The sequence below is a fragment of the Ornithorhynchus anatinus genome, chromosome 19, assembly GCF_004115215.2.
Source record: "Ornithorhynchus anatinus isolate Pmale09 chromosome 19, mOrnAna1.pri.v4, whole genome shotgun sequence".
Classification (NCBI taxonomy): domain Eukaryota; kingdom Metazoa; phylum Chordata; class Mammalia; order Monotremata; family Ornithorhynchidae; genus Ornithorhynchus; species Ornithorhynchus anatinus.
The window spans coordinates 26970902-26998806 of record NC_041746.1 but is presented as its reverse complement, the minus strand read 5'-3'; the positions used below and the strand labels follow the sequence as shown (position 1 = coordinate 26998806).

Genomic DNA, 27905 nt, shown 5'->3' with positions numbered 1-27905 from the left:
ATAAAGGTTATAAGCAAAGTAACTGGGGTAAAAAAAAATGCCTAAAGACAGAGTCACAAGACAGGAACATTGCTTTTGTTCGTTCCTTCAGAGTCAAAGCTTCTTCTTCGCACTCAGTAATACCCGCTGTCATGATACCATGGTGATGCACTTGGCAGACAGAGGACAGGCATGAGAGTGAAATGTTCAATCCATTGGCAAGGACAGAAAATCAATCAGAATAGGGTGACAGAATAGGGAAACAATGACAAAATCATAACCTAAGGTGTGAAGTAGGTACACAAGAACCCTGAGTTTTATTCCTCCAGTCCATCCCAATTGAGTTTGAGCTCTGAAATATGATGGTAAAAACATGGAATATTATTGTGGACAGAACAGACAAAATAGTCATTGGAGTGAAAATGAAAAAGTTCTAATTAATTAGGACAGGTCACAATATAAAGCTGAGAAAATACTGAATGGGTAATGGGCAAGGGTTCGGAAAGGATTAAACATTTTTAAATAGGCAGGGGTTTAAACTACTATAACAGTACTGATTTTCCAGAGCAGATGTATAGAACACAGGCAAAAAAAAAAAAAAACCCTCATTGGGCTTAATTCAAAATGGAAAGACTGAAAATGAAGTTAAAGATGCAGGACTGCCTCAATAGTCCAATGTTTCATTTTCATTACTGTTACTGTTTGTATTATTTCCATTGAAATTAATGAGCAAAAATAATGTCTCTGTCCCCATTGCCCTAGCTAACCATTCTGGGTAAGACATAAAATAGTAATAGTAGTAGTAATTATGATTATTAATAATAATACCCAGAGGCCATAGTCAAAGGAATAACAGGAATTTTCTTTCCCAAGATCAATCTCATTAATGTGGATTTGAAGCCAAAGAGATATCATGACATCTTGAGGCTTTGTGAGGAATAGCTGGGTTGGCAAGGTGTGGGATGAACCTGAAAATTGGGAAGTGGAAAGAGGGGACCAACCAGAGGCGCCTGCTCAGAGTTGGGCAAGAAAAGAGAACTCACTGACTAGGAATAAGATCCATGGTGGCCAAGGCCTGGGAATCAATCCATTAATCCATGGTATTTACTGAGTGCTTATTATTGGGAAAGTATCATACAACAGAGTTGGTAGGTGCAATCCCTGCCCAGAAGGAGCTTAAAGAATACAGGGAAAGTGGGGGAGAGGCCTTTCCTGAGGAGTTTATGAAGAAAGAACTCTCAGGAAGGGTAGACTCCCCCTGTCAGCTCCAGATCAGGCCCTGACATACTTTTAATCTTTCCTCTGTTCACCAAATTTTTTTTTGTGGTACTTGTAAAGCGCTTACAATGTGCCAAGCAGTGTTCTAAGCAATGAGAGAGTTACAAGTTAATTAAGTTGCACACAGTCCCTGTCCCACATGGTGCTCCCAGTCTGAGTAGGATGGAGAACAGGAAGACGGAGGCCCAGAGAAGTTAAGTGATTTGCCCAAGGTCACACAGCAAGTATTTGGCAGGGGTGGGTTTATAACTCAAGTCATCTGACTGCTGGGCCCGTGCTCCTTCCACTAGGCCATGCTGCTTCTCATATTGCTTTTCAGGTCTTCTGATCCCAGGCATCATAGGCAGGGGGCAGGGAGAGTGAGCCAGCAACCTGAATCATATGCATGACACAGCGCAATGATCCTACTTATACTCTGGAAAGTTTAAGTGAAAGCAACTCTGCAGAGTTAAAAAACAACAACCCAAACCTCAAAAACATTCCCTTTCGATACCCTGACATCCACCAACAATCAGCACCTACCTTTTTATTTTTCCAGACAGTCCTAATGCCTCCTCTTGGGTGAAGATGCCTAGAAGTGTTCCAAATCCACCAGCTTCTGATCTGGAAGGGTTTCTTCAACCCTGGTGGGCAGATTCTGTTGGGAGGACTCAGTTCTTTTGATTCCTTCGGTGTTTCTGTACAGTCCGAGAGACGACAGCCCCAGCTGCCACAATAAGGTGGAGGGAACTCCCAGGCTGCTTTATGTATCGGGGGCCAAAGCGGTCACATGATAAATCCCAGCACCAAGCACATTCAGTTTGGGGATGGAGGGCAAGGGGGTCATCCGGCCCATCTGAGGACAAGGCGGCCGCCATCGAAACCCAAACCTGGGACCCTGGGGCCAGACCCAACAGTTCATAGTTCCTTTTCTTTTTCTTTTCTGAGTAGAATTCGGCAAAGCTCTCTAAAATGCTATTTTTGTATATCCAAATTGGTTTCGCTCAACCCTCCCCCGCCTCCCTCAGGGCTTTTAACTCATGAGTTTTTCTACTCCATATCCAGCTAGATTCCACAGGACTCCAGGGCTGGTGCGAGCTGAGGGGTCATGCTGAGGAGACACAGGCCGCTTGCGGTGTAGCTGGATTTCGTGGAACCTACGGTACAAGAGAAGAAACACATTACAGCCCCCGCTGATTCTCAGCCGTCAGAGGGAGCATTACTCTACTAGGGACTTGTACAGGATGGCTAATTTTTAGCAGCTGATGCTTTGCAGTCCCCTTGACATGGGTGAATTCCTTAAAATAGGAAAACCTGAAATGGATTTGGGACTATGAAACATGAGACATGAGACTATGCCGGCCTTTACTGGAAGAGCCCTGAATGCACTGGAAATCCGAGGCCAGACCCAACCCGGCTAACCCCAGGTCCAACCTGTACCTAACTTGAAAAGCAGCATGGCTAGGGAAAAGATCATGGGCCTGGGACCCGGGAGGCCTGGGTTCTAATCCTGGCTTCACTATTTGCCTGCTATGTGACCTTGGGCAATCACTTAAATTATCTGGCCTTCAGTTTCTTCATCTGTAAAATGGGATTCAATACCGGTTCTCCCTCCTCTTTAGACTGTGAGCCCCAAGTGGAGACAGGAACTGTATCTTACCTGATTATCTTGTATCTATCTCAGGGCTTACTACAATGCTTGGGACATAATAAGCACTAACCAATACCCTAATTATTATTACTATTAGTAATAGTAGTAGTAAGGCTCTACCAAAGGAGACACTAATGTGCACTTGGCTGCCCTTGAGTGCTGCTGGGAGATTTAATCCCAGCAACTCAGGGGCTAACCAGAAAGGAGTTGAACTGTCAAATGGGCAGTAGATTCCACTGGACACAAGTCTCTGTCGCCTTTTGAGTCACTTAAGATCAGGGGACCTTTTCTGGTGGTGTGAGTGTGTGTACTGTATCACACAGCAGCTGTAAAATTAAAAAAAAAAAAGAAATCCTATGGAGCAGGACAACTGCTCTTGTTAGGGTGTTGACCCAGCAGATTGGTGCCAGGAAAAAATGGTGCATTAACCATTACTAAAACAAGTTCAAAGGTTACTGGAGACAATTCTGCTGACAAAATGCAGTTTGAGCATCCTTCATTCTCGGAATTTGATCTGATAGTATGAAAGAAAGAAAATGCTTCTCACATTTTCTTCAGTGGCCTTCCATCAGGGACACTGCTGTACTTGCATCTCCCTTGGTAGAATCCCAATCTAATTCTAGGTGGGAACAGGGAGCCGAGTCTTGCAATGTGAATCAAGATAAATGCTCAACTACTTAGTAGATTTCCTCTTCCTCTAACAAAATATGGCTTTTAACCATTTCACTCTCAAACTTGGAGGGAACTAACTTTTAGATTCCTTTTTATCACTATCATTTCTTTGACCAAAAAGGAATAGAAAGGGTAAATATGGAAGATTTTGGGCAAAGCTTGGTCAAAAGAGAACTTAAGTGAGGCTATTCCTGGGAAGTGGATATTTGTGATCGTTCATGATGACTTTGTTTTTCAGACACCTCTAGAGCTGATGATCTGGAGCTCTGAATGTAATTCAGATGGCAGAGGGGTAGAAAGGAAAGCAAGAGGGGAGGAGAATATTTCCCTGGAGATCATTTTTCACAGCTAGATAAACGTGTCAATTTTTTAAAAAATAATTTTCATTATATGTTGATTCAAAATCTTTAGAAAAAACACAGGACAGACAGCCGGTCAACCACAAATATTTTCTAAATATCCGTTGCACTCCACCCCATTTGATTGTGACATCTTCTCATTGTTTCTCAAACAACCATTTCAGTTTTATCATAAATACCTTGAATATTCCTACTTTTTCCCTAAAATTCAGCCTAAACCCATGGGAAAGGGATAGTGATTAAGTTACACCTTTCCAAAGAAACCATTGATTTCTAGGTTGAGGTTGAGGATTTGCTCAATTGGAAGACAGAATGATTTAAACGATTGCTTAACTTTATTGGGCTTGGCTGCAAATGTGTCAAAGTGTTAATCAATCAGTCAATGGAATTTACTGAAAGCTTCCTATTTGTTTTTTTAGACAAAACTTTATAAAAATAAAGATCTTTCTCAGATAAAGTTGCAACACGAAATTGGAGCACCGAGATTCCCTGTGGAGTTTGGGGTTAATATCATTCGATAGTTATAAAAACAGTCCTAGCAGACATGTTGGCATGGAAACATTATACTCCCAAATTCTCGGCAAACCAGACTTCTGGTCTCTCAAATACACTGTGAAGTGGACATTGAGCAATTTCCAAGAGAACAAAAAAAATGCTTCTCTGTTGAGGCCAGGTCCCCTCACACCCAGGATAGCACAGAGCTGCGTAGGGCAGCCAACTCACAAAATTCCAGCCAGGAAAATCAGGTCCCAATGGGTGGCACCTGAAGTGGCCTCTGCAGAGAATCATGGCCTGAAGAGTCGAGATGAGGTCTGAGGTCGGAGTCACACACCAGTGGTCTGGGAAGGCAGAGGAGGGCAGATGGGAGATGAAACAAGGAAAGGGCCATGCTTTTCCCCCAGGTTTGCCCCTATCTCCATCAAATGAAGATATCCCCTCAGGGTAGGCAGAGGAAAAGAGAACTCCCAGCCTTCACACCTTTCTTAAATGGGGGAATCTATCTCTGCCACTGAGGAAGGGGGGAGGCATCAGGGGAGGGAAAGACAGTTGCTTCCACACACAAAGCTGAAGAGCATCGGCTAGACGGTGGAGGGCAGGGGAAGGTGTGTAAAATAGGGTACCTCAGGGCCTGGGGAAGGTTGAAGGGGCAAAGAAGAGAATGAAGAGCAGGCCATGGCAGGAGCAGGAGTTACCTAAGTTTTAATCGTGAGAGACTTGAGGAGGCATCTGGGCTGGCCACTGGGGAAGGACTGTGGGAAGGGGATGTGTTTGTTATATTCTTATACTGTACTCTCCCAAGCATTTACTACAGTTCTCTCCACAAAAGAAGCCCTTAATAAATATGATTGACTGACTGCCTGTATAATCCCAAAGAAAATCCCATAAATTGGCTATTTATTATTATTGGTAGTATTAGCAGTAATAGTAATAATTACTGTTAGTACATAGTAATAACAACAATGGTATCTGTGAAGCACTTACTACATGCTAAGCACTGTACTAAGAGTACGGGTAGTTAAAAGATAATCATGTCACAGTTTCTGTTCCACATGTAGTTATACTCATAACACATACTGAGTTTCACTCATCCAAGCACATCAACGAGAACTTAAGGAGAGTATTTAGAGGCCAGAGGGTTTTCTAATCAAAGGAAGAGAAATCTATTATGTTCACTTTAAAACAGGAAGAGAATGCAATGAAAATTAAACAGACTGTAAACCTACTTAAATCCACGGTCTTCCCAGAAAACTAAAATTAGCAGTTTGCTTGCAAAATTAGTTGTTTCCTTAGCCAAAGATTCTTAGTGAATTCCATAATCAGGTGGTACTGCTCTGACTCTCTGGATGTTTGAAGGTATTTCAGACTGTCGGAGGAAGAGGGAATGTAGGAGTGGAGCATCTTTCAAATACCTAGTTTTTAGTCCTTAATCTCATTTTCTCTCTTCTTTATTGGGTCCCTCTACTCTGACCATTTGTACTTCTCTACAGTTTTTTTATTTCTATTAATGTCTGTCTCCCCCTCTAGGCTGCAAGCTCATTGTGGGCAGGGACTGTGTCTGTTATATTGTTATACTGTTGTACTCTCCCAAGTGCTTAGTATAGTACTCTATGCACAATAAGGACTCAAATACAACTGACGGACCAGACCACTTCTCCCCTCATTAAGGGCCTCCTTTCATTCTTAGGATCAAATTCAAGATCCTCCCCATGGAAAGTCTTCAAATACTCAATGAGTGCACCATCACTACCTCATCATCATCATCATCATTAATATTTATTAAGCACCATTTTACTAGATGCTTTGAGTTTCTACAGAAAATGCATAAGCCAGACCCTGCTTGCGAAGTTTACAGTCACCACTAGCCTCCTTCCCACCACCTTAGCCCTGTCCCATCTTCTTTGCACAATCCTTGTGATCTTGATTCCCATGACCTGCTGTTTCATTAGTTCCAGGGTCATTTCCAAGAAGTTTTCCAGTCCTAGCAAAGAGAGGCATTGAACTTTTCCTCCTCATGTCTGTCTTGTGCAAATGGTTAAGTACAAAGATTAAATGTATTGGTTGAATCGTGTACAAATTCAACAGCAACGTATCAACATTCCCTTTGAAGTCAGGTCAAGCTAAGCACAGGCTGTCTGGATTCCTCCTCATTAGCCTAATTTTTGGCTCTTATCCCCCCAGCCCCACCTCTACAGTTCTTTGAGAAACAGAACTGCCCAATGAACAAACAAGTAGTGGATTTAAGAGGCCAAGCCCAAGAGAGTGATTTGGGGGCTGCCCCAGACTGCATCTTTTTTGAGAGTCTGGATTAGCTATAAATTCAAACTACACTTCCTTTTTGCTGCCAAGCCGTGAGACAACATTTCCTAGGAGTATTTGCCCAAACATCCTTACACTCAACTAGATTGGGAGACTACCTATCTCAACAATCCCAGACTGCACAGCCCTGGTCTGAGGATGACAAAATGTGGAATGCACTGCCAGCTAAAACCTACACTATAATCTTTATCGACTGGAGAAGCAATTCCTGCATCTACTTTGAGGACAATTTTTTTCAAAGCTTTTAACAACTCCATCAAACCTGGGATAGTTAAACAACTACTTCAGTCACATGCATTGTATCTGTTGGAAGCCAGTATTTTTAAATCAAGCATGGTCCTTACACATTAAGATATTAAAAATGAGGTAAGGAACACCTATTTTTGGAAGTTATATAATTTGACATCAAAGGAGGGAGCTAATGCTTTGTTTTTAAGAATGACAATTCATTTGACCTGTGCATACTTTGGAAAGGTTTTATCCACTGTACTAGGTACTCTCTTTCTTCCTCGTGGAAAAATCCATCAAAAAGATGTATATTCATTTACCATATGTCCAAAACCACCCAAAGCCAAACATAAATTCTGGTTTACATTTTGAAAAGGACAGCTGCTTTCCCCCAACAAACATGTTTTCTGAAAGCTTCGTTAGGTAAATATGAATCTGCTAACTGGTGCCCAAATGATTCAAGCCCTTGGCAATTAGTTACTGGCTTGATAAGAAGAATTTGAATAATTTTACCCTTTTAGTACACAAATGAATATTTGCACTTAAAAAAAAATGCTCATGGTGGAGGAGCTGGGATGCCAGTAAAGAGGTTTTCTTGTCTGCCCTACTTGGAAAGCTGTGAAATCTAAAACCCATGGGACCATGACTAAGTCCTGATCTGCACTTGAAATGTGAAGTGGAAAAAATCAAGGAAATTATTCCAGATCATTCTGATAAAAAAAGCTCTTGTGTTAAAGCATCACATAATTAAGCACAAGAAGATTTTAGCTTGAATTATATCCAGTTGTCCTTCATATTCAAAGAAGACACTGCTGATGGTGAAGTTCACCTGCAAGTGCACCAAAGAGGGATCCATAGTCCCTGCCACATTAGAATCACAAAAAGGTCACCCGCTGTTGTGTTGTTGTCCTTACCTGGTACTGTTTTATGTGGCTTGGAATTATTCAGATAATTACCATTTGGCCAAACTGCTAACAGGGTAGTTCAAGAGCAGGTAAGTGGACAGACTTGAATTTCAACTTGCTTTTTCCCACTCTCTGGCAGGGTAGTGCAGGCCTAAGGCAGTCAACAGGGAAGAAAGTGAAGAGAAAAGGGTCTGGATAATTCCCAAAACAGATAATTGGTACTTTGGCCAAACACAACAGAAGTGTCTCATTTATTGGCTCATTACCTTACTCCACAAGATTATAAACAATCATCATCAATTGCCATATTGGGTCACACTAATGGTCATCCAACCAGGCTTCAAAAGGGCTACGAGATGTTTGCAGGAACTATGACATAGATGGTTGCCCTCATTAAACCACTATCCTGTGAGGAAGGGTGGAACTACTAATCTATTACGGCTCCATCTAACTGTTCTGCAGCCTTCTGACCTACACAGACGGTCCCGCCAACCCCCTAAACTAAACACATCCAAATCAGAACTCCTCATCTGACTCCCCAAGTCTTTCCTATCTGGGAGACACCACCACTATCTTCCCTGCTTTACAAACCCATAACTTTAACATCATCCTCAGCTCAGTTCTCTCATTCATCCCACATATTCAATCACCCAATCCTGCCAGTTCTACTTTCACATCATTGCTAAAATCCATCTTTTCCTCTCCATCCCAACTGCTATTATGCAGATCCAAGCCTTATCAAATCCCACCTTGATTACCGCATCAGCGTCTTCATTGATTACCCTGTCTTTTGTCTCTCTCAAATCCCATTCCATACTTCACACCTTGCCTGGATCATTTTTCTAAAAAAAAAAAAGTTCCATCCATATCTCCTTATTCCTCGAGAACCTACACTGGTTGCCCATTCAACTCTGCATCAAACAGAAACTGCTTATCTTTGTCTTTAAAGCACTCAATCAGCTCCTTCACTCCTATTTTTATCTCACCGATTTCTTACTACGATCCAGTCTACACACCTCGCTCTTCTAACACCAACTCATTGTACTTGATCTCAACGAACTAGCCAACAACCCCTGCCCATGTCCTCTAGCCTGGAACTCCCTGCCCTTCACATACAACAGACCACCACTCTCATCACTTTTAGAAAAATGGCTTTAAGAAAAATGGTTTATGGAAAACGAGGACTTGTAAGCTCGTTGTGGACAGGGGATGTGTCTACCAACTCTGTTATACTGTACTCTCCCAAGCACTTAGTACAATAAGTGCTCAATAAATGACTGACTGATTGACTTGGGTTTTACTTCTGGATCTACCGCTTTCCTGTTTCATGACCTAGGACAAGTCACTTTATTACTCTGTGCCATAGCTCCTTCATCTGTAAAATGAGAATGAAATACCTGCTCTCCCTCGGTTGCACAGAAACTATGTTCAACCTAATCATCTTGTCTCAACACAGTGCTTGGCATATAGTAAGTGCTTAATAAACACCATCATTATTAATGGCCAGGCTCAAGCCTAGCCACTAAGATGTGGCCCATCCTCTGAAAGGCCCCACTCCCTCTCAGTCGTGTTTCAGACCTCCCTGTTTCGCCACCTACGACTCTGCTGCCCTAACCCTTCCAAAGGTGGCAAAGGAAGGAGGATGGTGAGCATGTATGTATCCTTACACTGGGTTGTTCCCCCTATCTGTAACTTACTTTACTTTTGTAAAGCTTTCTAGGGCAGAGATCATGTCTAATGCTGTATTTTACTCTCCTAAGCAATTAGTACAGTGCTCTGCACACAATAAGAGCTCAAAGAATACCACACTGATTGATGGATGGTTAGATTGATTCTCAGCCCAGCTAAAGGCTGAGAAGCAGTGTGGCTCAGTGGAAAGAACCCGAGCTTGGGAGTCAGAGGTTATGGGTTCGAATCCCGGCTCTGCCACTTGTCAGCTGTGTGACTCTGGGCAAGTCACTTAACTTCTCTGTGCCTCAGTTACCTCATCTGTAAAATGGGGATTAACTGTGAGCCTCACGTGGGACAACCTGATGACCCTGTATCTCCCCCAGCACTTAGAACAGTGCTCTGCACATAGTAAGCACTTAAATACCAACATTATTAAGGGCAGTAGCGGAAGGCTTTGCAAGTTTTCATTTCCAGGTACAGCTTTTTCTGCTGCCCTCTGCTGGGTTTATGACCTTGCTGGCTGAGGAAAGTAAATCAGTCTGTTTTTCAGGTCCCAAGAAGGATGCCCCATGCCTATTAGACTCTTACCCTGTGGTGACTCTGTGCTCTTGTTATCATGTAGAGCTGTGAGGACTCTGGATCACTCCTGGGATGGCAAGACTCCAATTGAAAGAAGACAATGAAGGTCCAGAAGTCTGAGCAACGGATCAAAAGAAACAGTCCCCACTCCGATAACTCAGAGAGACAACGTCGGTTACAAAAATTACAAAACCACATCACCTCTTGCCAACAACCTGAAGATTTAATTAAATTGTGAACTGAGATTTCTGCCTCCTCTAAAGCAGAGCTGCCTATTACATTCCTGGTATAATGATTTCTTTGCAAGGGAAATGGGTGCCTAGGGGCGGGATAAGGGTTGTTAGAAACATGCTTCCTGGGAGGCTGAGGAGATTGAGTAAAAGGAGACAGTTATTTAGACATGTGGGCATCTGTGGAATATTCACACAACTACTCGTTAGATCCTGCGTGGCTTAGTGGAAAGAGCCCAGGCTTGGGAGTGAGAGGCTGTGGGTTCTAATCCCGGCTCTGCCACTTGCAGCTGTGTGACTCTGGGCAAGTCACTTAACTTCTATGTGTCTCAGTTACCTCATCTGTAAATGAGGTTTAAGACTGTGAGCCCCACGTGGGACAACCTGAATATCTTGTATCTACCCCAGCACTTAAAACAGTGCTTGCACTCTAGTAAGTGCTTAACAAACACCACCATTATTATTATTAATATTATCCTGGATCTTCCTCCTGCTCCCTCTAATGGTAAGCAATTTCTGTCTGCACATCCCCAGCATTTGTCCTGCTTCTTTTGCATTTCCCCAACTATTTACTGTGCCAAATGGCATTCAATAAATCTGCAAAAAAATACCACTGATTAATCTGCTTCCATCCTGACTCCACATCCTTATCAATCTATGAATTTATGGAACTATTGAGTGTGGTGCACTGAGTTAAGCACTTGGGAGAGCATGACAGGAGCAAGACACACATATCCCCTGTCCTCAAGGAGCTCAAAATCTAAAAGGGAAGACATTAAAAAAAACCCAACTATTTACCAACAGTGCACACGGGAGTATATTATAGGAAGTAGTTCAAGTCCCTCGGGATCTTCTAGAGTGATGAGAATACCCCAGAGAACCACAGAGGGGATTTGGTTGATTCAAAATAGGAGGCAGAATGAGCTGTGGGAATTACAAAGGTGTCTCACCACCAGAAAGATCATTGCAGAAATCCTCTCAATTGCTGAACAGCTTTCAGAATCTCATGGTGGACTGAGACAAGACAGTATGCAGCTGAACACTAACAACTGGAAAAATGTCAAGAGCAGCACTAACCAGAAAATATGGCATTCCTCAATTTAGGAAGGACTTCGACAGGTCATCTGGAAACTCGGGGAAGGATTCTTTGGAAGAGTCGATGGACACCATATAGTGGCAACATTCTTTGCCTGCTTCATGAAGGGGTGCAGCAATACAGGTTAAAGTGCATGATAAAGGCTAACATGGAGGTATATAAAAATAATGATGATGCTGATAATTATGGTACTTATATGCTTACTCTGTGCTAAGCGTTGTTCTAAGTACTGGGGTAGACACAAGCTAATCAGGTTGGACTTGCACTCTTAATCCTCATTTTTTACAGATGAGGTAACTGAGGCACAGCGACGTGAAGTGACTTGCCCAAGATCACCCGGCAGACAAGTGGCAGAACCAGGATTAAAAGCCGAGTCCTCTGACTCCCAGGCCAGTGCTCTTTCCAATTAGCCATTCTGCTCCTCTATATCACTGCTTTAACACACCTTTTGATATTTATTTCCCTGCTCTTAGATCAAGCAACGATACACCCTTTCCCGGCATAGAATTAAATGAAATTCTGTTCGATTTCATCCAGCCTGAAACAAAAACTACAACCTTTGATCTCCAACAATGTACTGATGCTGCTACCACAGCCGGTGCTGACTGAGGGGCTGATCTCTAAGAAATCACTGAAGACTCTCTGGAGGCAGCCGGAAGAACGAGGTGGATGCTTAACATTCAGATCAAGGCATTTCATCCAAGTACTTCTGGTGAGCTGCCTCCAGTTGAGGCTGCTCGATGAGGCACCAGAGAAGGTGAGATATTTCCCACTCCTAGGAGAACAACATTCGCAAAATTAAGATGCCATCAGATAAAGCAAGCCAGAATCATCTGGAATATAAAAGCCTGGTCTATGAGCACCTGAGGAAATGGCTATTTGAAGGCTGCAGCATCAGATGTTTAAATGAACCATATGGGGTAAGTTGAAATGCCCACCTGCCTGTATACATGTCTAAAATGAGAACAGCGTACACGATGCATCCTCAGATGATGGAAAAAATCCCATCGATGTTGCCTTTTGAAGATCCTCCAGGACACTTGGGAGCAGCACTGGCAATTGAGGCAACGATCATCAAACCCAGCTTCCCTGGATGTGTATCAGCACGTCAGAGTCCAGGCTCCCCAGATAAACACCGTACTCCTAATTAAGCCTAATAAGGCACTTTCAGTGTCTCAAGCCTCACTTAAAAATGCAAAGTAAAGCCAGAATTTTGGTAAATCCCAGGCAAGAAGTAACAAAACACAAGGAGTCTATCGCTTCGCTGCCTCCTGCTGCCAAATGGATTAGGAGAGAAGCAAATTAAAAGCCTGAATCAACCTTCCTCCTTAGATCTGTTCATTCAAATTGCAACAAATCCTGCTGGTTTCAGATTGGCCTTATTAGTCACATTCACACACAGAAAAATGGCTCAAATGGAGAGGAAAAATCACCCTCAACAGTGAGAGAATGATGCTATCCTTGTTGCTGACCAGGAAGATAAACTCACTCAGGTAAAATGGGCTGATCAGATAGCCTAGTATATCCAGCAGAGTTCTGGTTTTCTGTAGGCTGACTGGGGTAATTTTAGGAAAATATACAAGTGTCCTAGAATTGGGACAGTCCTGATGGGTCTCTTTTGCAGCACACATCGGTTACTCTTGCCCTTTTTCTACTCTTTGCCGTGACACATCCAAAAACAGTAGACAGACAAAATCCTTTGCAATTCCTCCTATTCTTAAGCCTTAATTTAAGGTCCCAGGATCTCAGAGTTGAGATCTGAAGATTGCTGGAACCATCAATATATCTGGGAAGATTAAGACAAACAACAACCACGAGAATGAACAGGCTTCTCAACTTTGGAGGGAGAGGATCTGGGAATACCCAACAAAACTTGCAACTTAAGGGTAATGTCCTTGTACTTTTTTTTAATGGTATTTGTTAAGCTCTTACTCTGTGTCGAGCACTGTTCTAAGAGCTGGGACAAATGCACACTTATGAGGTTGGTCACAATCCCTATCCTACATGGGATTCACAGTCTAACTTCTGTTCTTCCCAGAAGATGAATAAAACAATCTCTAATCTGTTACTTTATGAGTTTACAAGAGTGATTCACATAACGGTTTGAGTGATTCATGTTCACCCTTTTTCCTAGGGGCCTTGTACATAACAGGCTTAACATTTGAATGCTGGTAGTGTAAGCAGTGTGTGCAGAGCACTGTTCTAAGAACTGAGCACTGTTCTGTAAAAATAGTACCTATTAACTCTAATCAATCCTATTTGTCATAAAAATATGACCTTTGTTTGATTTGAGCCCACCTCCTTCGAGTTTCAGTGGTTATCCCCTTGTCCTGGTGTTGGAGGATTTGCTGAACAATAGTAGTAGTAACAGTATTTACTAAACACTTACTGTGTGCAGAGTGCTATAATCGCTAGGAGAGAGTACACACAGGAATTAAACATGGTCCCTGTCCCTCAGAGTGCTCACAAAATCAGAACAATAATTTTGAGTTCATCCAAACTCTTCGGAACAACACAGTCTTCAATCATGTCTCCAATCAGCCTTCTATTCCAGGCTGAAGAGTCCCAATCTTTCCTGCCTATCCTCGTTTGGCAGCTGTTTCAGTCCCATGATTATTTTTGTTGCACTTAGCTATCAATCATTTCACTATTCAAAGTGCTCGGGCACGAGGAAATTCACTCTGAAACATATCCGGCTGTCTCAACTAGCTGCAGATCCCAGTGCCTGATTCAAAGCTTGGGAGATTTCACCAGGCGCAAATAAAAAAAAAGAGAGAGAAAACACAGACAACCAAAACAACAACAAAATCCCTAGCTTCTGCCCTCAGGGGCCTTACCTCCATCCCTCCCAAAATTGTGAAAATTTGCATGATGCCACGGGGCAGGTATGTGTTGCTCCTGGAATGAAGGAGGAGGAGCAGGAGAATGAGAAGGAAGAAGAGGAGAAAGGGAGGGCATTTTATTGAGATTTGGCAGCCTTACAGTTGTTTTCCTGTCATTTAAACCGTAAGATTGTGTATCTACGGCCCATCTCTTCTCCTGCCAACTCTAAAGGGGTCCTGGGGGGACTTTCTCGAGCTCACCCTCACTCGGCAAAACCCCCCTCGGTGCCCACGGCTCCTTCTGCTGATGGCACAGCTCACCCAGCCCGACTCTCTCTTACCTGGGCGAGGCCACGCTGAGGGACCCTCCCCACTTTTATTCTGGTGATGCCCAGATGTCTGTCTCTGGGGGCTGACTTCACCCCAAGGAGTCCGAATCAAACCTGTTGCTGTTTGATTCCGGGCAGCAGCAAAACACTTGACTTTTTTCCCGTTGCCCGGAGGGTGGGGAAGCGAATGGAATTCCTCGGGATACCTCGTTTATGCCCCGTCACTGAAGAGCCCGGGTCCTCGGCCTCCTTCTTCGGGTCTTTTTCAGATCCCGATCGCGAGGGGTCGGGGGTGAAGTTGACCGACCCCTGCCAGGTGGGCAGATGGAAAGGGGGGGAGGGGGATGGACACCTTATTTCCCTCCCCCTTGTGCAGCGGGTTGGGAGGACGGGCGGGGACGGACTTTTGGATCTGAGTGTCCGGAGCGCTGGGAAGCAGCGTTTTATTTTTCCTCGGGTTGGAAAGTCGGGATCGTTCCCAGCAGGGCCAGGCGACCTGGAATCTGTGTCCAAGTTTGCTAATGAGGTCGGGCAGGGCCTCGGGGGGCCCGCCGTTTGATGGTGGGGTGACCAAGGCGGGGGGCACCAAATCCTCCCTCCCTCCCCCCAGATTGGGGGGCCAGTGTCTTTCCAACGACCCACCTCCGGTCCTTGGGAGGTACTTCGGTTGGGATCCCCCTGCCCTGGCTGGACGTTAGGTATCCCGGGATGGGTCCAAATCCTCACCTGATTTTGACCCCCCGCTTCTGGTCCAGGTAGGTGAGGACACCCTCTTCTCTTCCTCCTCTTCCAGGCGAGCTCCGATCTCAGCCAAGGGCCGGCGGACACGAGTCCGAGGGGTGCAGAACGTAGGGCGCAGGGTGCTTGGGTGCTGCTGGCCGGGATGTGGACCCCCGTTGCTGGATGCTAGCGGTGGCTCCTGGACACTGGATGCAGCTCGCTGGACGCCCGGCCGGATCTGGGGCCGAATTGGACTTTCCAAGCGCTTAGGACAGTGCTCTGCACCCAGTAAGCGCTCTATAAATACGGTTGCATGAATGAAGGGGCGCGACGTGCTGGGTGGCGCTCGGTGGATGCTAGGCGCGATGAGCTCGGGGCCGCTCGCTGGACGCTGGGTGGAGCGTGCTGGACACCGCTCGCTGGATGCGGGGTGGAGCGTGCTGGATACCGCTTGCTGGATGCGGGGTGGGGCGTGCTGGACGCTGGGCGGAGCGTGAAGGACACCGCTCGCTGGATGCGGGGTGGAGCGTGCTGGATACCGCTGGCTGGACGCTGGGCGGAGCGTGCTGGATGCCGCTGGCTGGACGCTGGGCGGAGCGTGCTGGATGCCACTCGCTGGACGCTGGGCGGAGCGTGCTGGATGCCGCTCGCTGGACGCTGGGCGGAGCTTGCTGGATGCTGCTGGCTGGACCCCGAGGGCCGAGTGTGGGGCGCAAAGTGCAGGCGAAGAGGGGGGTCCTTCCAGCCGGGAGCCTCCCCGGACCAGCCCCGCTGGCCAGCGGCCTGGGGAGGAGGGAGAAGGGAGGGAGGGGAGGTGGGCGGCCAAAACAGAGCCCGCCCCCTTGACCCTGACGACACTACAGGGTGGCCCGGTCTGGACACCCCCGGACCCTCTCCCCGACCCTCCATTCACTCATTCATTCCCTCATTCATTCAGTCACTCAGCCCGATTTACGGAGCGCTCACTGCACTGTACTAAGCGCTCGGGAAAATACAATACTGCGATAATAATAATGATGATGGTATTTGTTAAGCGCTTACTACTACTAATGATGATGATGACATTTAAGCGCTTACTCTGTGCCCAGCACTGTTCTAAGCGCTAGGGAAGGCACAAGGTCATCAGGTTGTCCCACATGTTTTCATCCCCTTTTGACAGATGAGGGAAATGAGGCACAGAGAAGTGAAGTGACTGGCCCAAGGTTACACAGCTGACAAAGGGTGGAGGCAGGATTAGAACCCAGGACTCTGACTCCCAAGCCCAACCTCTTTCCACTGAGCCACGCTGCTTCTCTCCATCCACCGCCGGACCCTCTCCCCCGCCCTCCATTCACTCATTCATGCCCTCATTCATTCAGTCACTCAACCCTATTTATGGAGCGCTCACTGCACGCAGACCACTGTGCTAAGCGCTCGGGAAAGTACCATAGAGCAATAATAATAACGATGATAGTATTTGTTAAGCCCTTACTACTACTAAGCGCTCAATAAATACTACTGAATGAATGAATGAATAATGATGGCATTTGTTAAGCACTTACTCTGTGCCAAGCACTGTTCTAAGCACTGGGGAGGTACAGGGTCATCAAGTTGTCCCATGCGGGGCTCACAGTCTTCATCCCCATTTTCCAGATGAGGTAACTGAAGCAGGGAGAAGTGAAGTGACTTGCCCAAGGTCACACAGCTGACAAGGGGCGGAGGCGGGATTAGAACCCACGACCTCTGACTCCCAAGCCCAGGCTTTACCCACTGAGCCATGCTGCTTCTCTATCAGTACAATAAATTATTATGGTATTTGTTAAGCACTTCGTAGAATCAGCGTGGCTTAGCAGAAAGAGCCCGGGCTTGGGAGTCAGAATTGTGGGTTCTAATCCCGGCTCTGTCACTTTTCAGCTGTGTGACTTTGGGTAAATTGCTCCAATCCAGGTTCCACACTCCAGGTGCCACACAGGGAATTGACATCACACTTCAGCTCCTTGGAGGTGGGAACATCCTAGAGGGAAACAGGGTTGCAAAACTCCACTCCAAAGCCGGAAAGCCAGGAGGATTTGAATTTGCCAAGTTTCCTGCCTTGTGGACATGCAAATATCATGCTGGAGGGGAGAGGGAAGAAGTGATTTCTTTTATTACAAAAATCCTGAAGTCAAAATGTCAACAATGCAGCAGTACAGTAAAGGATTATTGGAGGAGAGAGTTAGATGGTCCATCTCTAGCCAGGAGGGTGGATATGGCCAGGAAGGCAACCATTACGTAGTTCCCTCAAGCGTTCTGGTGATGTTGTCGGAGTCCGAACTGAGAGCAGCAGGAACCACTGATCTGCCCCAGGAATGGCACTGGACTCAGGTCTCTCCCTCATAGGCTTTAGGTGTTCTCTTGAAGGTAACCGAGAGTGCTGGCAGAGTAGGGCAGGATCCAGGCACATGCAGGTAATGGGAGCAGCTGAACCTCTTACAGTCCTGCTAGTACCCAGCCTGCTTTGGAAAAAGAAGTGTCAAGTAGGAACAATAACCACAAAGGGAAGGGAGTTGGAAAGATGACATGTTTCTAGAACAGAATAGCTTTAAATGCTTTGTATTTGATAGCCAAAGCATGAAATTGGCCAGAAGCTCAGCTACTTTACCTCACTGTTTGAAAGGTCTTTTGATCCTAGTTAAGAGTCAGATGTCAAGAGGTCTTGTAGAGGGCAGGAAAAACTCAGCCCTCTCCTCTGACCACTTGGAAGAAACCCTCCTATTAGAGGAGCCATTTCTAATCTGGTTTGAAAGACAATAGTTGACCCCTGTATCATCTTGGTCTCTGCTGCACTGAAGTCCTGTAGGTGCAGGAAGATGGAGAAACATCTAATAGCAGCCCATTTGTGACTGATTTCTGCTTGTTTGGTAGCATGCACCATCCTACACCCATGGGAATTTACTAACCTGAAATGGGGCCTTACGTAAGGGTGGAACTATGGTATTTGACCAGGATTCTCAAGTACTTTGAAAGGGACTTATTATCCAGTCTCTTGGGTACTCCTCTTCCTTGTAATTTGGATTCTGCTGCTTCCTGGTGATGGGATTCCAGAGGAATGACTGCTTTACAGGGCACCTCCTTCCTTCTTTGCAGGGATTGCTGGATTGTTGTCATGGATTGGGAGTTTATCTGGAAATTTAGGGATACCATAAAGGGAAAGGCCACGTGTTCTGAGAGGGTGACCCCAGCAAGGGAGATGGGTATGATACACAGTACTGCCAAATAGCAGTGTGAATACCTGGTCCCTCAGAGGGGTAATAGCTGGAAGAGAGAACTAGCTGAAAAATTGCCTCAATCTGGTCCAGTTGAAGCTGGAAGGACATGAAGCGGCGAGAAGCAGCATGGCTCAGTGGATAGAGCATAGGCCTGGGAGTCACAAGGATCTGGGTTCCAAAACCCGGCTCTACCATATGTCTGCTGTGTAACCTTGGGCAAGTCACTTAGCTTCTCTGGACCTCAGTTATCACATCTGTAAAATGGGGATTAGGAGAGTGAGCCCCATGTGGGACAGGGACTGTGTCCAAGCTGATTAACTTGTATCTACCCCGTTGCTTAGAACAGTGCTCGGTGTGTAGTAAGCACTTAACAAGTATTAATATTATTATTGGAACCACCCTTAATTTAAACCCCGATTTCCTGATTAATGCCATCTACATGACCACCAAATACTACAGAGATTGGCTGCCCGGGGCTTGGTGCAGGGGAACAGACAACTAGAGTCAGTAGAGATCATTCACTGGAAGTCAGTGGAGCTTCAAGCAGCAATAGCCAGCCCCACCGGCAACCTGAGATGAATGGAATCACCCAAGAACAAAATCCTTGCTCCAGGCTGCCTGAAATCTAAGAGGGCAAGCGGTAGTAAACATTTGAGAGGGTGAGAGATAAACCTACTAATAGCTCACAGAAATCATCCCGAATGTGTTTATTCATCTGTGATTAAGGGGCTGAGTGGTTTGGAATTACCCTGGCCATTTTCTTGCTGCTGTTTTCAAGCAATTTTCATCTATTCTCACCCCATGTTCCCTTAAGGTTCCAACTTTTGATATTGATCTATCTTAACTGATATCATGGCAGGACCTGGGCCAGGGTGGAGTGTATCTATTGAAAGATATTTCCAGGTGGAAAACTCCTCTTTTGATCAGAAGCTGCAAGGAGCAAACTTTGCTTTCCACTCTGCCCCCCGATGTCAACACTCCTACCTTCTGGATGATTTTGGCTTTGCAGGTGTCTCCTGGGCAAATCCCACTGCTATTTGCCACACAGATTTTGCTTATGGGTGAAGACAAACCTGTACTAAGATTGGGTGGGGAAGGGATGCTATGGTCTTCCCCTGCTCCGACCCCGGGCTCAGCAGCAATGGATAGTTCTGGGGGGCTATGGGAGGGTATCAAACTGTCTAGGAGCAGGTGGATGACCGAAGTGGGATGGGTCATTGATTTGGACATTCAGAGGAAAGATCCTAGATCAGATGATGAGTTGTGTGCCCTGCAGTGGGTCACTGTTTTCTTTGGTGATGCTGGAGAGCCAGTTTCAAGAGGTGGGGGGTGCCCACACTGCCCAGCCCTTCGCTGCCAGATGGGATCTGGCTTGGATAAATCCTGGCCCCTGGGCTTTCCTAGGTGCCTATTCTGGGCCCGCTGGACCAGATGGCTCTAACTCCTCCACTGGTGCCAGGATTTCATGGTCTCCAGAGAAAACTACTCTTCCCACAAAACCGGAAATGTTTCTTAAGAATATCTTGTAATACTAACAACAATGAACAATGTGGTTTGTGAGAGTAATGTTCATTTCCGGGCATTACGACTTCCAAGCGAGGCAGCTTGTCTGTAATTACCGCAGCTTCTCCATCCCTCCCAAATTGGATTTCGGAGCCAGTTGGATGAACGGTTCTGATCAGAATCTGACTGTCGTCGAACCTGTCTTGTGAATTCATCAATCATTTCCTTAGACAAACGACTCATAGTCTTTGTCAGGGAGAATAAAGCTGAATAGAATGATTTCATAAGTGGCTGCACAAAAGGTAATGTGAAACACGTCAACATTTTAAGATTTCTTTCCCATTTAACAGGGAATAAAAACCAAGACTTTCAAAGACAAAAGATTTCTGGAATCCTGCATAAGCAAGCTAAGCCTTATTCTTGGAATAGATGTCCTGTTGAAATCAACCTTAAAAAATGGGATTTTTTTTTTCAAAACAGCACCTCCTCGTTCTCAGTTGACAGAATCATTTCCTTTCCCTTTCTTCTTGTGATCTGAAGTCCTGGAGTAAAACCATTGCATAATGGCCATTCTGAAAGACTGCAGGGGAGGTGGGGTGAGGTGCAAAGAGCTGCGGGAGATGGGAAAAAGGGGGAGGAAATAAGAAATGAACAGTGGAACAAAGCAATCAAATCAGCCTGATATGGTTTGAGGATTCAAGAATGGGGGCAGGGGAGAATGGAAGAAAGGGAGGAAATTTTGCCCCTTTCTCTCTTCTTCCCTCTTCCCCTTTGTCTTTCCATCTTCTCTCTCCTCTCTTCCTCTTTTCTCCACCATCCATTTCCCTTCCTCCTTTCACCTCCTCTTTTCCTCCTTCTGGGAAGAAAGGAACATTCCCAACATATCAGTTATTAAAAATAATCACGTAAAACATGTGAACATATTCATAATGAATGGCCCTTTATATACCAACTCTCCCAACCAATTACCAACTGGGAGTCACCACAGTGTCAATCAAAGCACTTGGTGCTAGCCTGGGCAGAGCAAATTTTATATGCAGTTTGGAGGGCAGCAGTTGGAAAAGGGGTTGTTACTCTCCTTGAGCAAAGGCTTTGCAAAGATGAGGAGACCGAAAGATAGACTTGGAAACAGAGTCAATCCTGCATGACTTAAACATGTTAAGTGCAGCAAGGTATCTCTTTACAGACCCACATTGTCTTTCCAGCCACACTCACACACATGGATAAGAGCTCCCAGTATTAACATCAGCTCTGAAAATGAAGGCCATCTTTCTGTTTCTCTCTCTGTCTCTTTCTCTCTCTACGTAGATAGGTATGGCCAAACAGAACTACAGGGAGGCAGGGTCCCAACCACTGGGGCTGGGCCATTTAGGGGCTGTAGCCTTGGTCCCCTTCCCATGAGCTTTGTCCACTATCTCAGTGCCCAAGCCCCCTCTCCAGAGTGGTGAAGCTGGGACCCCTTAAGCAGGGAGCCCTTCCTATGTAGTAGTAATTGTTTTTGTTTTTGTAATCATTTTTATTCAGCACTTACTGTGTGCAGTTCCCTGTGGGTAGAGAACTTGTCTACCTGCTCTGTAGGACTGTACTCTCCCAAGTGCTTAGTGCAAGTGCTCTGTATTCAGTAAGCACTCCATAAATAGCAATGATTTACTGCCCAGCACTGTACTAAACACTGGGAAAGAATAGACAGGTGGGTGCCTTTTCGGGGGCTCACATTCTGAAAATAAAAGGAAGGAGAGGGGATTGATGATGGATACATAAGAAGAGATGAAACAGAACACTACGACAGCTTAAATACAAAAACAAAAAACAAGTGCAGGAGTGGATACAAGACACTCAGGTCAAGTGCAGTCCCTGGCCCACATGAGACTCACAGTTTCAGAGAACCTACCTAAATTCCCTGATGAGTGCTGGCGTGGCAGTCCGTTAGGCTGTAAGCTTCTTGTGGGCAGGGATAGCATCTACCAATTCTATCGTATTGGACTTTCTCAAGTGCTTTGTAGCCAGTAAGTGCTCAACAAACACCATGGACTGACTGCTTGATTGATGTGTTACTATTTAGGCCTTATGCTCTGAAAACTCCAGAGCCCCTTTCAAGGTATCAGTGCACTCTACAACCTCAGCTTCGAGTTCCCTCAGCCAGAAAGCCAGAAAGGTCAGCTTCAAACCATGAATCGGGTGGGTATCTTGGGGGGATGGGTGGGGAGAGACAGAGGCCACAGATGGCCATAGAGGGTTTCTTGGGAGCTTTGCTCAGGAGTCACACTCAGTGACTTTAACATTGTATGCCACTGGACAGACTGAAGGGTATCAGGGAAAGATTGGAATCTGATGGCCCCGGTCACTTTTTGACACGTTCCCTAGAATTACCTAAACAATCCACTGAGGGCATATTTTCAGCAAAGGGAGGCCTGGCTTTTTGAAGGCAACTGGATGATTGGTGTAGGAGCAGCCCAAAACAGGTGTGAAATGACAGAGCTAACAAAATCCATGCCTGAAAATGACCAGAAACATGGGTAGGCGATGGAACAAATCTTTCCTGGAAAGAGATCACTGAGGTGAAATGATTAAACTAACCAGACCTATAGCTCAAAACAACTAGAGATGGCGGAAGATGATGGAACAAACCTTTTTTTAGAAAAAGGTCACCGACCGCAGAAGCAATCAACCAATCAGTTGTATTTATTGAGCGCTTACTGGGTGCAGAGCACTGAACTAAGTGCTTGGGAGAGTACAACACAACAATATAACAGAAAGCTTAAACTCACTTTAATTCAATTTCTGGAAGTGAGACATATTTTAAGTTGGAGCAGAAGGGACAAAAAGCTTTGGGAAACAAGCCAAGATCTGTTGTCTCCATAGTTTAATCAGAACAAAACAAATCTATTTAGGTCTACTGAAGCAATGTGCTGTAAAATTGGGTTTCTACTGAGTTGTTTAGCTATGTTTGTCTGCTGTCAGAATCAAAGCAGTTTGGAGAGTCTCCCCTACTTACTGTTTTCCAGCCTTTTTCTGTATCATCATTGCCTATGTACAAGACTTCTTAGAAGTGCAAATGAGTTTACATACAAAAGGCAAAAGCTGTAACACATAGGAGCACCGATTCTAAGCTTTAAAAGAGACTGCCAAACTACAGAACCAATGGGTTTTTCACATACACAATAATCTAAGATGTGTTTGAGCACCGAATACTAGAAAAACACTTTTTTCTAAAAATGCTTGAACAAAGGATTTAGCCTTAAACGAGATCTAATGGTCAAAAACAATTACAAACAGGGCCAGTGAGCATGAACACTGAAATTTTATTTTCAGCCTGGGGAATTGGCAGTGGATTTTGGCATGGGGGAGGGGGATGGCGGACAAAGTTCTCATCAATATTTCCCCAGAGACCCTGCTCTCAGCCTGCTACTCCCAGCTGAGCAGACTCGCAGCAAGTGAAGCAGCGTGGCCTAGTGACTGGACCCCAGGCCCAGAGGTCAGAAGGATATGGGCTCTAATCCCGGCTCCGCCAGTTGTCTGCTGTGTGACCTGGACAATTCACTCCATTTCTCTGTGCCTCAGGTACCTCATCTATAAAATGGGGATTAAGACAGGGAGCCCCATGTGAGACAAGGACTGACTTGCTCCCTTTATTCATTCCCCCACCGAGCCCCAAAGCATTTATGCAAATATCTGAAATTTTTTTACTTATATTAGTGTCTGTTTCCCCTTCTAGACTGTGAGCTCACTGTGGGCAGGGAATGTGACTGCTATATTGTGGTACTGTACTCTCCCAAGCTCTTAGTAGCTCTTAGAGAGTCAACAGATGTAGACTACCAAGTCAGGGCAAGTAAATCAACGGTGTTGGGAAGGAACGGATCCTCAGTCTCCCCACTGCTCAGTGCAATCTTTATTTACAAACTACTATCCAGACTTCCCTGGGTGCTAAAGGTTATATAGGTGGGATGGAGAACCGACCCTCCTCCCCTCCCCCCACACACACTACCCTGAGGTGCTGGGGAGAAGGTTGTCCCTGGCATAGGATGGTGGCAGACTTGGAACCCAGGTCTAAAGGAAGTTCCAAGCCGAGTGACTCAGTCTCTGCCCACCCCGTGCTCGCACAGGAAATGATCCTTCTGGCCAAACTAACCTTTTAGTATTGAAAGAGCAGGCAGATCAAGTGCTTAGTCCAGTGCTGAGCTTCAATGGGCAGAGTTAAAGGGTCCTCCAGATGTCAGTCAGTCCATCTTTTGGCTTTGGGAAGACTTCACCAAAACTTATTCTCTTCTGGACCCTCTTCAAATTCACCTCAGAGCTCTTAAATGGATGCTTGGGCCCTCTCTACTGAATCTACCAATGAGAAATGACCTAGGGCATCCAGAAATGAAACAGTGAAACATTGATTATCTTGTATATCTGATTACGTTGATTACCCCAGCCCTTAGTACAGTGCTTGTCACATAATAAGCACTTAACAAATACTATTACTACTACTACTACTATTATTATTATTATATTACAGGTCCTAGAGTAATGGGGGTGGTGTAGGTTAGATTCCTTCCAGGCTTCTCATGTCAGGCAGATTCCCCAAATGCCATGTCATCATATGGAACTTCAGGGGTAAATGTGTCCTAATTGACCTGGAAGAAGGACCAGAGTCAGGGCAGGGTGGAACTGGAGTGAGAAGTCCAGACTCTGCTGCTCCCAACCCACTTCTGGAACCCTGGATGAGCCCCTGGACAATACCTTAAAGCCAGCTGGGATAGTAGGACCCTGCTGTGTCCCATTATCCTTTCTCTAATTCCCTCAGGTCCCCAGGCTCTGGCTACCTTTTTAACCTGTTAGGAGACTTTTATTTAAATGTCACTTGGAATTCAAGTGTCTGTACATTAAACTATGCTGGACCTCCTTTAACTGATTATACAATCATCCATCTATTATTGACAGTGACTTGATTCTGTTAGAACCTGAATGCCTGTCAAAGACATCTGTAACTTAGCAACGGAACGGATCCTGGCATTACGCTTAATGGGACTTAAATCTTGTAAGGAAAAAAAAAACAGTTTAGCAACAAAATAACTTCTCATGAATATTTAGCTGGGCATTTTGAAAATACACACAGATTACCTTTACCAAAATATACATTGTATGGATGTCTTTAAGTGGGCATTGTATTTTAGTTGGTATAATTCGGCAAAGAGAACTATGGAAATACACTTATTAAAATAGATGGAGAAGAGAACTCTAATGTTTTTCAGTATGCTGCCAGAAATGTACTATTTTAGTTTTGTTCATGTCCAGGCAGGTTACAGTAGGCTGAAGCAGCGTGGCCTATTGGATAGAGTATGGGCCTGGGAGTCAGAAGGACCTGGGTTTTAATCCCTCTTGACTGTAAACTCACTGTGGACAGGGAATGTGTCTGTTTACTGTTATACTGTACTCTCCCAAGCACTTAGTTCAGTGCTTGACACACAGTAATCGCTCAATAAATATGATTGAATGAATAATCCCAGCTCTGCCACTTGTCTGTACTATACTAAGGCATGGGGTAGATACAAACTAATCTGGTAGAATACAGTTCCTATCTCAGATGGGGCACACAGTCTTAATCCTCATTTTTCCGAAGAGGTAACTGAGGCACAGAGAAGTGAAGTGATAACTTGCCCAAGATCACCCAGGAGACAAGTGGCAGAGCAGGGCTTAGTACCCAGGTCTTTCTGACTCTCAGGCCCATGTTCTCTCCACCAGGCCACGATGCTTCTCATGGCTTGTTGTCTACAGCTGGATTTGGGCAGGGAGGTGGGGCTACAAGCGGGAAAGCCGGGGGATGAGGGCAGGTTGTACAGTGTACAACCTTGCTGTGGTGCTGTGTCACTAGCTTCAAAACAAAACAGTGGAGCACTGAAGATAGAGGGATAGGGGAAGAAAACTATTCAGAATAGGGGAGAGTGGGATGGGAACAGGGTGAGGGGAAGAGGGGGGGGACAGGGAGGAAACTGACTTACCTGCAGAGACTGGACATAATGTACATTGGGTGGGGCAGACATATATGCACCCTGGGATCCATCAGCAATTAGTGTAGGAATTCCTGGGGGGCACAAAAAGAAATGTCCACTCACAGTACCTAAAAGCATCACGTTTTACTTCAAGAAATATTGGACTTGTTTTCCCCCAGGTCCCTGAGAATAAATTAAATTAAACCACTCCCTGAGAATAAATTAGGAATTTAAGGAGGCACATGACTATTTCATGATTTTGGGGTAGCATTTGATCTACCAGTAAGACAATCAACTAAGTATTTAGGACGGGTCACAGATGGCACAGCTCTATACTACATACATATGTATTGATGGGTGCCACAAATAAAATGTACATCTCAAACTCAGTTTGGCTGGCTTTGTAGGATATGGGGTTGGAAATCACTTCCTGCAACTGTGGGGGAGTTCTAGGGACTCCTGACTCTATGAAAGTACCAGGAACATGCATCCCCATTGATCCCTCATTTGCTCCTCCACAGATTGGACACAGTCCATGTCCCACATGGAGCTCAAAACTCTTTATCTCCACCTTACAAATGGGGTAACTGAGATACACAAAAGTTAAATGACTTGCCCTAGGTCACATAGCAGACAAGTGGTGGACTCAGGATTAGAATGCAGATACTCTGATGCTTCTGGTGGTAGCAGGGAAGAGTATAGGAGTGGAACAGGGCTGACAAAAACAAGATACCATCATAGTCCCTTAACTGTTACTCACTCCTCCTCTCCCTGAGCACTCTTCTCCCCATAAACCCAGCCAAAACAAAATGCCTTGGTAATTAGGCCCAGAATCAATGAGGTGAAGTGATGTTATTTTTGTCAGATACTGAAAGAAGCTGGTAAGAGTACTTACACATTTACACCTTTTTATGTCTAGCCATACATACTGTTTTCTTTGCATATGATGCTGCTATTGAGTTTGCCTTTGCTCCGGGGTAAATGAATATGACAGGGCAAAAGTGGCTATGGTCACTGAATAAATGCGTCTCCCCTGCTATTTCAAATTGTAATTTCCACTGTGAAATCAAGTCTTTTTATATTCAAAAATCAGAATTAATGCGGGAGTTTGAAGGAACACACTGTAGATTTAGTATTATTTTCCAGGCGTATGAATACTGGCTTTGTGTTGTACCTGTGAATCTGTGGGATTTTAAGAGACAGATATAGGTAAGGGTGCTAGTTTCTGATAGTGTTGATGGGAGATTAATGCTAGTATTTTAGTATCCCATGGTGCTGGAGATTGGGGTTCCCATGGAATTGTTTTAAGGAATTAATGTTTCATGCAAAATTTATATATCATTGAGTTGAGGATAAAGTGTATAGTAACTGACATTCACAAAAGGTTGTTGCAGTATATTTTGGTGACATTTTGAAGTGCATGTTGGATCTATCTCTACATTACTCTTGGGCTCCATCTCAAAGCCAAAAGAGAATTTGTCATTCGACTTCACTGATACTAAGTAGATTGGTTGCTCAAGCGGCTGATGATGAATAATGGATCTCCACGAAGCGCTAGGAACATCGTCTCCTGCTCTCGACTGTAAACTTCTCGAGACCAGTGATCTCATCTTCTACTTTTGTAGTATCTCCCTCATGCACCTAGTAGAGTGCTCATGTTGTTGTTGTCTTATACTGTCGAGTCATGTTCGACCCATAGTGACGACACAGACACATCTGTCCCAGAAAGCCCTGCCTCCATCTACATTCTGGTAGTGTATCCATAGACTTTTCTTGGTAAAAATGCAGAAGCTGTTTACCATTGCCTTCTTCCGCGCAGTAAACCTGAGTCTCAGCCCTCGACTCTCTCCCATGTCACTGCTGCCCAACCCAGGTGAGTTTTGAC

General features: G+C 45.0%; 1 protein-coding gene across 1 annotated transcript in view; it reads right to left on the bottom strand.

The window, feature by feature from the left end:
• The window catches only part of HTR1E (5-hydroxytryptamine receptor 1E), a 28819-nt gene extending 12954 nt beyond the window's left edge, over positions 1–15865 (bottom strand). Inside the window, exons 1-2 of the mRNA XM_001513151.5 lie at positions 15322–15865; positions 1780–2393 (exon numbers count right to left, since the gene is read on the bottom strand). The gene's annotated coding sequence lies outside the window, so the exon portion shown is untranslated. The remainder of the gene's footprint in view (positions 1–1779; positions 2394–15321) is intronic.
• Positions 15866–27905: the final 12040 nt, after the last annotated feature.